Raw genomic sequence first — 12,703 nt, forward strand, 5'->3', positions numbered from 1 at the left:
GTGAAGCTCCCAGTAGTGCCAGCCAAAGGACTAGCTCTCAGCAGCACCACACTACCAGGCCCAGTTCAGCCCGGCCCGCTGCCTTCCGCATGCCTCCCTTGCTGGGGACGCTGCAGATGGGCAGCTGCTGTCTCCGCTCCCTCTCCTCTCCCTTCTCCTCTCCTGTGCTGAAGGAGCTGCCTCAGCCTTTCCACGCACGCCTCCACGCCTCCGTGTCCCGGGCTGGGCTGCAGGACGGGCAGAGCCCCGCGGGCAGCAGCCGAAGCCCTGCCCGCCCACAGGCGCCCAGCACTCGCAGCCCGGGACAGCCCCCGAGCGGCCCCGGGGCGGAGCTGGCGGCGCCGGGCGGCGGCGGCGGGGAGGAGGCGCCGCGGGCGGAGCAGAGCCGGGGCTGGCGGGGGCAGCGCGGCGCGGGCGGCGGAGCGGCGGGATGCGGCAGGGCCGGGCCGCAGGGCTGGCGGCGCTGGCCGCGGTGCTCCTGGGTGCGCGGGGCTGCCGGCGCCGGGGACGGGACGGGACGGGGCTGCCCTCGCTTCTGGCCCGCCGGCTTCTTACGGACCTCGCTCCCCTCTGGCCTCCCTCTGCAGCCATCCCGCCTGCCTCCAGCGAGCTCAGTTGGCAGTTCCCTCCCACCTTGCTTTGCTCCCTGCCTCCCTCCTCTCCTTTCGGCACACCCCCACTCATTCCTGCCTGCTTCCCTTCTACTCCTGGCTCGGACTCTCCTTCCAAACAGCCGTGCTCTGACTTGGTCTCCAAATAAGCATTCCCAGTGAAATGGCTTTGTATGCTTTTAAAGGAAATGCTCCCATCAGCTGTCAGCCGTTTTCTTCTGCCCTCTCCCCCAGCGTGACATTTTTGGTGCAGCAAAGCCATTTTCTGAGTTTTCTCCTGCTTTCCTTCTCGGCAGTATCTGCAGGCAGAGCCCAGGTGCAGCAGGAGCCGTGGGCACAAACCAGGGAGGGCACCGGCATCGACATCACCTGCTCACACCCCAACATCCAGTCAAACGACTACATCTACTGGTACCGTCAGTTCCCTGGCCAAGGACCAGCATTCCTCGTATGGGCTTATAGTGGGTCTCAAGATGTGACGGACCTGGCAGGGCAGCTGTCGGTGACAGGAGACCGCCGGTCCAGCACCCTGTGGCTCGCCCGGCCCCGGCTTCGGGACGCGGCGGTGTATTACTGCGCCCTGAGAGCCACGGGGAGAGGAGCCGGGGCTGCGGCCGTGCAGGAACCGTGGCGGGCGGGGCCGGGCGTGTGTGGCGGGGGCGAGGCAGGGGCACAGCCCCCAGGGGGCGCTGCCGCTCCGCCCGCCAGGACCACCTCGTCCCGCAGCCCCGGGGGTTTCCCCGCCAGCTGAGCCCCAGACCCAGCCCAGACTCGTCCCGACTGAGGAGGCCCTTCGGTTCTTCTGGGTCAGATGATGAGGGTCAGGTGTGGGTCTGACCCATCTGGGTGTGAGGGGTCAGGACGTCACACCCAGCGATGTCAAGAGAGTGGAGGGGCACACCTGACTGCATGAGCTGTGTGAGTAGCACCACAGAGACCTCCACACAGTCGTGCTCTCGCTGCTTCTTTCAAGTTGCCAACACCTGGCAGAGAAAGGCCTGCATATGAGCAGGTGTTGATTTCTGACATAGAGACACAAAGCTTCCTTCCCTCCCCATCTGCACCATGTTTGTGGTTCCTGAGAGCCCTTCCCAGGGGCCCTGTCCAGCAGCTTTTGCATGAAGGGCACCTTGTGCCTGAGTAGCAGCTGTCAATGCCAGAGACATCCAGTCCTGCTGAATCCTTTCATTAAGGCCACAAGCAGTCAGAAGGAAGGCACCCTTGGCATGGTCCATGCCTGGTCCCCAACCAGGGCACACAGGTGGTGACAGTGTAGTTCACAAGTGGGCTTTGGAGAATGCGGGCAGGCTGGAGAAAGGGTCAGAGCCTCATGATGGTGCAAAGGAGCAAAGAAAAGGCTTTTCCTCTTGGTCAGGAAGCACCCCCAGAATAATGCGGGATGTGGGCTGGCTGCCAAGGAAGCAGACAAACAGGAAATCCTTTTGGGTGCAGGAGGCACCCAGCCAGACACAAGACAGTAGCACGCCCTTGCAGCAAGGGCAGCCAACGGCCTGCAGAGCTGGGAGGGACAGGTGGTGCCACGCGGTGTGTGGGGGTGAGCCTGGGGCACAGCTGCAGCCATGCTCGCTGGGAGACGCTTCTGGTGCTTGGAAGTCCCCTTGCAGGGCTTGGGGTTAAACGACACTGTCCTGAGAGACTGTCAGAGTGGTTATGTTGGGTTTCCTGCATTTTCTGTAATGGTCACATTTTAAGATCTTGTTGTACAGGCTTTGTCCCAAGCCCCAGTCCAGCACAATACTTCAAGCACAGCATTGCTAGCTGGTTCAAGAGAAGTGATTGTCCTGTTCTACTCTGTGCAGGTGTGACCTCACCTCAAGTACTATGTGCAGTTTTGGGCACCAAAGATGGCAAAAGTCCTAGAGGGACCTTCACATTTGAGGAGTGGCTGAGGTCACTTGGCCTGTTCAGCCTGGAAAAGAGACCTCATCATGGTCTCCAGCTTCCTCATGATGGAGAGTAGAGTGGCCGGTGCTAATGTATTCTCTCTGGTAACCAGTGATAGGACCCCAGGAAATGGTGTCAAGTTGCGGGGAGGTTCAGTTTGGATATCAGGAAGTGGTTCTTCACTGAGAGGGTGGTTGCACACTGGAACAGGCTCCACAGGGCTGTAGTCATGGCACCAAGCCTGTCGGAGTTTAAGAAGTTTAATATGCTCTTAGTCATATGAACTTGGATAGAACTGTGTGGTGCCAATAGTTGGACTCGATTATCCTTATGAGTCCCTTCCAAGTCGGGATATTCAATGATTCTGATTCTACCTTTGGGACTGAGATAACATCCCGGCAAGAAATGTCAGTTCTGGCCACTCACTCTAATGATAGCTCTGGAACCTTGAATGATACAGTGACTACACCATTCCTCATCCCACCCCATCAGGACACAGCCAGACTGCTGGGATGCTGCACCACAGGGTTCCTCACCAATTTCTGGGGACTTGCTTACAAGGCAATGTTCCCAGTTGGTATAGGAAAGAAAGAAGAGAGTGGTTAGAAACAGGGTGCAAGTTGTTCCCAGAAGAAAAAGAACCACCCCCAGAGAGAGGAGGACCCCAGGAGGTGATGTAAAACCCCGGTGTAGCATGAGCCCTGAAGACTCTAAATGGGCCATCAGGAGTGTGTAGAACAGCAGAAATTTCTCACTGTAGCGGGGAGGATGCCAATGGAGGATGAGTGCAGGAACAGACCCTTCCGACCATGGGGAGAAAAGAGCCACCATGTTCCCCAGCTGTGCAGATGTTGGCTGCAGAAGCAGTACTGTCACTGGTGGAGAAGGACCCCAGCCGGGTATTTCAAGCACTCCAAGCACAAGCATTTTCTCCTCCCCCTTGCATTCTTTGTTCCCCTTGCCGAGTCATTTCCTGCAGCTCTCCTCTCCCGTGGCTCTTGGTGGGGACGTGTGCTCTTCTGAGGCTCTCTCACACATGCCGGAGGAGTGGTCTCACAATGCGCCTTGTTTATCTCATCCTCGCTGCCTTCCTGAGGCAACCGCTGGGTAAGCATTGCCTGTGGCCGGTGGCATGATTCTCCTTCTCTTCAGGAGACCATCACCCCCATCAACAGCTCTCTGCAGGGAGTTGCTCTTGAATTACTGGGAAAAAGATGGCTAGTATCAGATCATGCCCATTTTGCGCTTCGTTTCTGAAGATGCTCTTACTGCTGGGAAGAAAGATGAGGCAGCATAAAAAATCTCCTCTCCTGATCATCTCAGATCTTCTTCCCTTCCTTTCCTGTTGCCAACCATCCATGCCTCTCTGCCTCTCTCTTCTGACACTCTGGGCAGTTTCTTCTCCTGAGAGAAGGTACTAAAGACAGCTCTACTCTGGGGGGATGGTAATGGCCCTACATGTGGGATGTAATAGATATTACCTTGCTCTGGGATTCATGCTAACCTCTGGTCATAGACCTTCTGCCCAAAGACGCCAAAATCCATGGGATTTTTGCTTAAGTCAAAGGCATAAAGATCCTTCCCATCCAGAAGCTTACTTCTCCCCTAGGTTTCTGTGATCAGTTGTTGACATTTGGTTTCTTTCAGATGCCATGGGGCAGATCTCTGTCACCCAGCAAGAAGGACAAGTCACCATGGAACAGAAAAAAACATTCCACACCACTTGCACATACCAGAGCTCCTATTTTTATGCCTTGATCTGGTACCAGCAGAAGAAGGGACAAGCCCCTCAGCTGGTCATATATCACACCGGAGCGGGCAACAAGCAGAGCGGCCGTTTCACCACGGAGCTGAACACTGTGAGGAAATCCAGCATTCTGCGGCTGAAGGAAGTTGAGCTCTCTGACAGCGCCTTGTACCTCTGTGCTGTGAGTGACACCCTGGTGCAGGGAGCTACACTGGCTGTGCAACAACCCTGGATGGGGAGGGGATGTGTCTGTGTAAGGCAGAGCTCTGGGACGGAGTCCTCAGCTCTACCCTGGCAGCGCTGCTTCCCCTGTGCACTCTGAGATCTGCCAGCCAGATCCTCTTTCCCAATGGGACTGGTGTCAGTGGCTTGAAAGGAAGGAGAAGGTGGTGAAAGAGGCCCTGCCCTCAAACTGTTCTCCGTGTGCAGCCATGGACAAAGAAGCTTTTGCCATTTGCTTCGCAAAAAGCTCACTTCTTATTCCTATTTATGCGCTCTGCTCTGCACTGAGGGCAGGAAGCAAGAGGTCAGAGGCTCACCTGAGCATGGCAGTCCCATGCAAAAAGCTTCTTTGTCCTCTGACTTTCCGCATAGGTCTGGTAGGATGGACCGTCCCTGGGTGGGCATTCCCACAGAACGTAATGTTGTCAGCACACAGCTTCAACAAGAACAGGATCTCCCAAGCCGCCCAGCGAAGTGGAAATCCCTAAGCAGGGAGGAACACAGGAGATGGGACATGGTTTCTTGTGCATTAGACATATCCCTATGACTGTGTCCACCACTACAGAGGTTGGCCGTGCCAGGAAGAGGGCTGGACTGACCGAGAACTGCTTCGTGGTGGGGGAAAGGCCCTGCAGAGCAGCCAGGGTGGGGTTGGGCATTGGATGCTGTCCTTGGATGGTCCTGCGTGATGGTAACTGGGGGTGTGCCAGGGACTGTCATGGTTTAACCCGGCCGGCAGCTAAACACCACACAGCCGTTCACTCACCCTCCCTCCTCTCTCTCTGGGATGGGGGAAAGAAATGGGAAAGTGAAGTCCTTGAGTTGAGATAAAGACAGTTTATTAAGACAGGACAATAATAACAACAATAATAATAATAACAATAATAATAACAATAATGATGATAATAGTACTACTACTAATAATGTGTACAAAACAAGTGATGCACAATGCACTTGCTCACCACCTGCTGACCGATGCCCAGCCTAACCCTGAGCAGTCCATCCCCCCTCCTGCGGCTAGCCACCCCTATATATTGTTCAGCATGATGTCAGATGGTATGGAATACCCCTTTGACTTAGTTTGGGTCACCTGTCCTGGGTCTGTCCCCTCCTAGCTCCTGCTGCACCCCCAGCCTGCCCGTTGGCAGGACAGAGCAAGAAGCTACGACATCCTTGGCTTGGTGAAAGCACTGCTCTGCAACAATAAAAACATCTGCGTGTTATCAGCCCTCTTCTCATCCTAAGCCAAAACACAGCATTCTACCAGCAACTAGGAAGAAAATTAACTCTGTCCTAACTGAAACCAGGACACCTGGCAACTTGATACCACCAGGAAAAGTTTCATTTGGAGGAAGAGGGTGGGATGCAGAAAACTTTAATGACTATCAACAAGTAAATGAGGCGATTCTAGAGGAGTCTGTCAGTGCAGGCAGCACCAGGAGGTACCAGAAGTCTGCACCTCACAGCTGAGGATGCTGCAATTAGCACCAGACATGGAGGATCCCGCAGTGGTGTTCTGTTGGTAAGAGCTGAGGATGGGGTGTGGCAGAGCAATGATGACAGGAGGATCTGAAGATGCTCTTACTGCTGGGAAGAAAGATGAGGCAGCATAAAAAATCTCCTCTCCTGATCATCTCAGATCTTCTTCCCTTCCTTTCCTGTTGCCAACCATCCATGCCACTCTGCCTCTCTCTTCTGACACTCTGGGCAGTTTCTTCTCCTGAGAGAAGGTACTAAAGACAGTTCTACTCTGGGGGGATGGTAATGGCCCTACATGAGGGAAGTAATGGATATTACCATGCTCTGGGATCTGTGCTAACCTCTGGTCATAGACCTTCTGCCCAAAGATGCCAAAATCCATGGGATTTTTGCTTCAGTCAAAGGCATAAAGATCCTTCCCATCCAGAAACTTACTTCTCCCCTAAGTTTCTGTGATCAGTTGTTGACATTTGCTTTCTTTCAGATGCCATGGGGCAGATCTCCGTCACCGAGCTAGAAGGACAAGTTACCGTGAAACAGAAAGAAACGTTCCAGACCACTTGCACGTATCAAATCCCCAGCTTATATGCTTTGTACTGGTACCAGCAGAAGAAGGGACAAGCCCCTCAGCTGGTCATATATCACACCAGAGCAGGCACCAAGCAGATCGGCCGTTTCACCATGGAGCTGAACACTGTGGAGAAATCCAGCATTCTGCGGCTGAAGGAAGTTGAGCTCTCTGACAGCGCCTTGTACCTCTGTGCTGTGAGTGACACCCTGGTGCAGGGAGCTACACTGGCTGTGCAACAACCCCGGATGGGGAGGGGATGTATGTGTGCAAGGCAGAGCTCTGGGATGGGGCCCTCCTCTCTCTTTTGGCTGACTGCTTCCCCTGTGCACTCTGAGATCTGCCAGCCAGATCCTCTTTCCCAATGGGACTGGTGTCAGTGGCTTGAAAGGAAGGAGAAGGTGGTGAAAGAGGCCCTGCTCTCAAGGTGTTCTCCCTGTGGGAGGGCTGGATGATGACAGTGAAGTTCTGGCACTGCCTGATGCAGGGCTCATTGCGGCTGCTGACCAGTGGGATTGTGTCACTGGGCCAGCACAGCATGCACTGGTCATACAGCGACATGTCTTAAGGCTGCAGTTGAACCTGGGAGAGAGGGCAGGCAGGAAGAAGAGCACAGGGAAAAGTGAGGAGCAAAATGTCTTCATTCAGACATGATCCAAAAAGAGTGGTTAGGACCAATAAAGCTGCTGCCTCACTCTTAGATGAAAATCCAACTCAGCCAGGTCCTACACGGTCTCTGAGTCACACCTTTCCTAATCCCTCTCTCATGACCACCATCGCCAGGGAGACAGGCTGAGAAATCCTGAGCAACCTGATGTGATGAGACCTGCTCTGAACTCAGGGTTGGATTTTGTGCATGCTGGCGGTGCAGCCTGTGATCCTCTGGGAGGGTTTCTCAGATGACCACTGGCTAGGAATATTCAGGAGTCTTGGGGCAACCTGCATAATCACCACATCTCAGCCTTGGTGGGATGCTGATGTCAGATCACTGTTTCTGCTAATGCCCAGTGTGCTGCTTGTTCTCGTACTGATATCACTCATAACATCAAAAGCAGGTGGAGGGAACAGCACTCATGCACACTGCTGCTCTTGTGAAAACATACATGAACTCATCGGTCCGCTCACAAACACTCCTGGATACATAGTGAGGTACCGTCAACTACACACACACATACCTGTGCACACACAGTGAAGACAGCAAAATCTCCTCACTTGAAGCCCAGGGTTGGGATCTTACTCTCTACTGTCTCTGCAGGATCGTCCTTGCTTGCTGAGGCCCTGCTGTGTTGTCTGTCCAGAAGATATTGAGTGGTGGAGGACAATGAATCCTGAGCAGCAACTCCATCTCCTCCTTCCTCTTGCTGCCGCTGTCTTCGCCTAGAGGTGGGGGAAGGTCTACAAAGTGCTTTCTTTTCTTGCTGCCGGGTTTGTCTGATAGCTGAGAGATGCTGCTCTTCATTCTGGACTCAGTCATCAACCTCTTCATCCCTATTGAAAATACACCTGTGATAGTGGTGCCCAACCAGCACTTGCATCCTTCTGTGTAGTTTGTCTTTGGCAACCTCCCCTTCGCTGACATGCGCCATGTCTTGGTCGGGATGCCTCTTACGTTATAGATGCCTTCTCTACAAGCATTAGGGAGGGGGGCAGAGAGAAAGAACAGCAGGAAGCTGGAAAGAAGTACATGCACGGACACAAGCCTGACTGACAGATGACGAGGGAGGTAGTGAGAAGACCAAATCTGGGCATTTGCATGACTTATGGGTGGTTCAGGGGTCTGCGGCTCTCTTTAAGCCTCAGAATTTATCACATTGGGGACCTTGTCAATGGGGATGGTAAGAAAAGAGGAGGCAAGCAACAAGCATACAGAGACAGGGACCAGGGAAAACAAACACAGAGGCAGTGACAAGAGACAAACCTCACCATTCACACCAGTTGTTGGCCTATCAAGAAGCCACAGGTGCCACTGCCAGGGAGATCAGCCTGGGCCTTGCACCTCCTACAGCTGTGGGCCAGGGCACAGGCTGGGATGGGTGAGGGACAAACCTCTACAAACCCATGAGGGGAAAGCAGGGCACGTGAAGCTGGGAGGAGCACACGAGGGCAGATAGAGCAGGGGGGCAAAAGGGGCCACTCCATGCACTTGTCTACTCAGAGATTACCTCTGTATAGTCTCGCTCTGTCCCATGTGCACATGTGCTGCAAGGAGAAAGTGTCAGGTCGTGGTGGAGCAGCAGGAGTGGATTTGGTGCCAGGAACTTGAGTCAGACTTGGGCTGAGGTCGCCCTTGGCCTGTGCTTTCAGCTACTGGAACCAGGGGGTCCTCCTGCAGATCACGGTTCCTGGAGAAGGGAACCGTGTCTCAGCCTCCAGGCAAATGCGGCAGGAATGTTTGGGTCTCCAAAAGCAACTACTGGGGGTACCAGCCTGGCTGTATCTTCCCCAAATGCGGTGTGCATTACTCTGTCTGTGTGTCTCCCTAAAAACGTGCTCAGCTCCGATACCAGTGGAGCTCCAAACACTACCGGCCACAGCTGGGAAACCAGTGCTTCGCATCACCACACTACCAGACCGAGTACACCCCGGCCCGCTGCCCTCCGCCTACCCCCCTTGCTGGGGACGCTGCAAATGGGCAGCTGCTTTCTCTGCTCCCTCTCCCTTTCCCACTCCCTTCTCCTACCCTCCCCTCTTCTCTCCCGTGCCGAAGGACCTGCCTCAGCCTTTCCCTGCACGCCTCTACGTGTCCCGGGCTGGGCTGCAGGACGGGCAGAGCCCCGCGAGCAGCAGCCGAAGCCCTGCCCGCCCACAGGCGCCCAGCACTCGCAGCCCGGGACAGCCCCCGAGCGGCCCCGGGGCGGAGCTGGCGGCGCCGGGCGGCGGCGGCGGGGAGGAGGCGCCGCGGGCGGAGCAGAGCCGGGGCTGGCGGGGGCAGCGCGGCGCGGGCGGCGGAGCGGCGGGATGCGGCAGGGCCGGGCCGCAGGGCTGGCGGCGCTGGCCGCGGTGCTCCTGGGTGCGCGGGGCTGCCGGCGCCGGGGACGGGACGGGACGGGACGGGGCTGCCCTCGCTTCTGGCCCGCCGGCTTCTTACGGACCTCGCTCCCCTCTGGCCTCCCTCTGCAGCCATCCCGCCTGCCTCCAGCGAGCTCAGTTGGCAGTTCCCTCCCACCTTGCCTTGCTCCCTGCCTTCCTCTCCTCCTTTCGGCACACCCCCACTCATTGCTGCCTGCTTCCCTTCTCCTCCTGGCTCGGACTCTCCTTCCAAACAGCTCTGCTCCGACCTGGTCCCTAAATAACCATTCCCAGTGAAATGGTTTTGTATGCTTTATATTGAGGAAATGCTCCTATCAGGTGTCAGCCGTTTTCTTCTGCCCTTTCCCACTGTGTGACATTTTTGGTGCAGCAAAGCCATTTTCTGAGTTTTCTCCTGCTTTCCTTCTCGGCAGTAGCTGCAGGCAGAGCCCAGGTGCAGCAGGAGCCGTGGGCACAAACCAGGGAGGGCACCGGCATCGACATCACCTGCTCACACCCCAACATCCAGTCAAACGACTACATCTACTGGTACCGTCAGCTCCCGGGCGGAGAACCCGCATTCCTTGTGTGGGCTAGTAGTGGGTCCAAAGATGTGACGGACCCGGTAGGGCGGTTGTCGGTGGCAGGAGACCGCCGGTCCAGCACCCTATTGCTTACCCAGCCTCGTCTTCGGGACGCGGCGGTGTATTACTGCGCCCTGAGAGCCACGGGGAGAGGAGCCGGGGCTGCGGCCGTGCAGGAACCGTGGCGGGCGGGGCCGGGCGTGTGTGGCGGGGGCGAGGCAGGGGCACAGCCCCCAGGGGGCGCTGCCGCTCCGCCCGCCAGGACCACCTCGTCCCGCAGCCCCGGGGGTTCCCCGCCAGTCCAGACCCGTCCCGACTGAGGCCCTTCGGTTCTTCTGGGTCAGATGATGAGGGTCAGGTGTGGGTCTGACCCATCTGGGTGTGAGGGGTCAGGACGTCACACCCAGCGACGTCGAGAGAGTGGAGGGGCACACCTGACTGCATGAGCTGTGTGCGTAGCACCACAGAGACCTCCACACAGTCGTGCTCTCGCTGCTTCTTTCAAGTTGCTAACACCTGGCAGAGAAAGGCCTGCACATCGATAGGAGTTGAAATTTGACGCAGAGGTGCAAAGCTTCCTTCTCTTCCCATCTGCATCATGTTTACAGTTCCTAGGAGCCCTTCCCAGGGGCCCTGTCCAGGAGCTTTGGCATGGAGGGCACCTGAGTAGCCTGTTTGCCTGAGTAGCAGCTGGCAATGCCAGAGACATCCAGTCCTGCTGAATCCTTTCATTAAGGCCACAAGCAGTCAGAAGGAAGGCACCCTTGGCATGGTCCATGCCTGGTCCCCAACCAGGGCACACAGGTGGTGACAGCGTAGTTCACAAGTGGGCTTTGGAGAATGCGGGCAGGCTGGAGAAAGGGTCAGAGCCTCATGATGGTGCAAAGGAGCAAAGAAAAGGCTTTTCCTCTTGGTCAGGAAGCACCCCCAGAATAATGCGGGATGTGGGCTGGCTGCCAAGGAAGCAGACACACAGGAAATCCTTTTGGGTGCAGGAGGCACCCAGCCACACACGAGCCAGCAGTGTTCACTTGTTGCAAAGGCAGCCAACGCCCTGCAGAGCTGGGAGGGACAGGTGGTGCCATGCGGTTTGTGGGGGCGAGCCGGGGGTATAGTTGCAGCCAAGCTCGCCGGGAGACGCTTCTGGTGCTTGGAAGTCCCCTTGCAGGGCTTGGGATTAAATGGCACTGCCCTGAAGGAGTGTCAGAGCAGTTATATTTGGTTTCCTGCATTTTCTGTAATGGTCACATTTTAAGATCTTGTTGTACAGGCTTTGTCCCAAGCCCAAATCCAGCACAATACTTCAAGCACAGCATTGCTAGCTGGTCGAGAAAAGTGATTGTCCTTCTCTACTCTGTGCTGGTGTGACCTCACCTCGACTACTGTGTGCAGTCTTGTGAACCACAGAACAAAAACAACATGAAACTATTGGAGAGTGTCCAGAGAAGGACTACAAAGATGGTGGAGGTCCGTGAGGGGAAGACATTTGAGGAGCGGTCCTTTGGCCTGTTCAGCCTGGAAAAGAGACCTCATCATGGTCTCCAGCTTCCTCACGATGGGGAGTAGAGTGGCAGGCTATTCTCTCTGGTAACCAGCGATAGTACACAAGGGAAAGGTGTCAAGTTGCGGGGAGGTTCAGTTTGGATATCAAGAAGTGGTTCTTCACTGAGAGGGTGGTTGCACACTGGAACAGGCTCCACAGGGCTGTAGTCATGGCACCAAGCCTGTCGGAGTTTAAGAAGTTTAATATGCTCTTAGTCATATGAACTTGGGTAGAACTGTGTGGTGCCAATAGTTGGACTCGATTATCCTTATGAGTCCCTTCCAAGTCGGGATATTCAATGATTCTGATTCTACCTTTGGGACTGAGATAACATCCCGGCAAGAAATGTCAGTTCTGGCCACTCACTCTAATGATAGCTCTGGAACCTTGAATGATACAGTGACTACACCATTCCTCATCCCACCCCATCAGGACACAGCCAGACTGCTGGGATGCTGCACCACAGGGTTCCTCACCAATTTCTGGGGACTTGCTTACAAGGCAATGTTCCCAGTTGGTATAGGAAAGAAAGAAGAGAGTGGTTAGAAACAGGGTGCAAGTTGTTCCCAGAAGAAAAAGAACCACCCCCAGAGAGAGGAGGACCCCAGGAGGTGATGTAAAACCCCAGTGGAGCAGGAGCCCTGAAGACTCTAAATGGGCCATCAGGAGTGTGTAGAACAGCAGAAATTTCTCACTGTAGCGGGGAGGATGCCAATGGAGGATGAGTGCAGGAACAGACCCTTCCGACCATGGGGAGAAAAGAGCCACCATGTTCCCCAGCTGTGCAGATGTTGGCTGCAGAAGCAGTACTGTCACTGGTGGAGAAGGACCCCAGCCGGGTATTTCAAGCACTCCAAGCACAAGCATTTTCTCCTCCCCCTTGCATTCTTTGTTCCCCTTGCCGAGTCATTTCCTGCAGCTCTCCTCTCCCGTGGCTCTTGGTGGGGACGCGTGCTCTTCTGAGGCTCTCTCACACATGCCGGAGGAGTGGTCTCACAATGCGCCTTGTTTATCTCATCCTCGCTGCCTTCCTGA

At 55.5% G+C, this 12,703-nt stretch overlaps 1 gene segment (V, D, J or C); it reads left to right on the top strand.

Moving 5' to 3' along the window:
- The first annotated feature begins 400 nt into the window (after positions 1–400).
- Positions 401–7,913, top strand: LOC309887439 (T cell receptor alpha variable 1-2-like). The segment is given in 3 exons: positions 401–482; positions 4,164–4,444; positions 7,788–7,913.
- Positions 7,914–12,703: the final 4,790 nt, after the last annotated feature.

This window comes from Aythya marila (genome assembly GCF_965140915.1).
Source record: "Aythya marila genome assembly, chromosome: 25".
NCBI classification, from domain to species: domain Eukaryota; kingdom Metazoa; phylum Chordata; class Aves; order Anseriformes; family Anatidae; genus Aythya; species Aythya marila.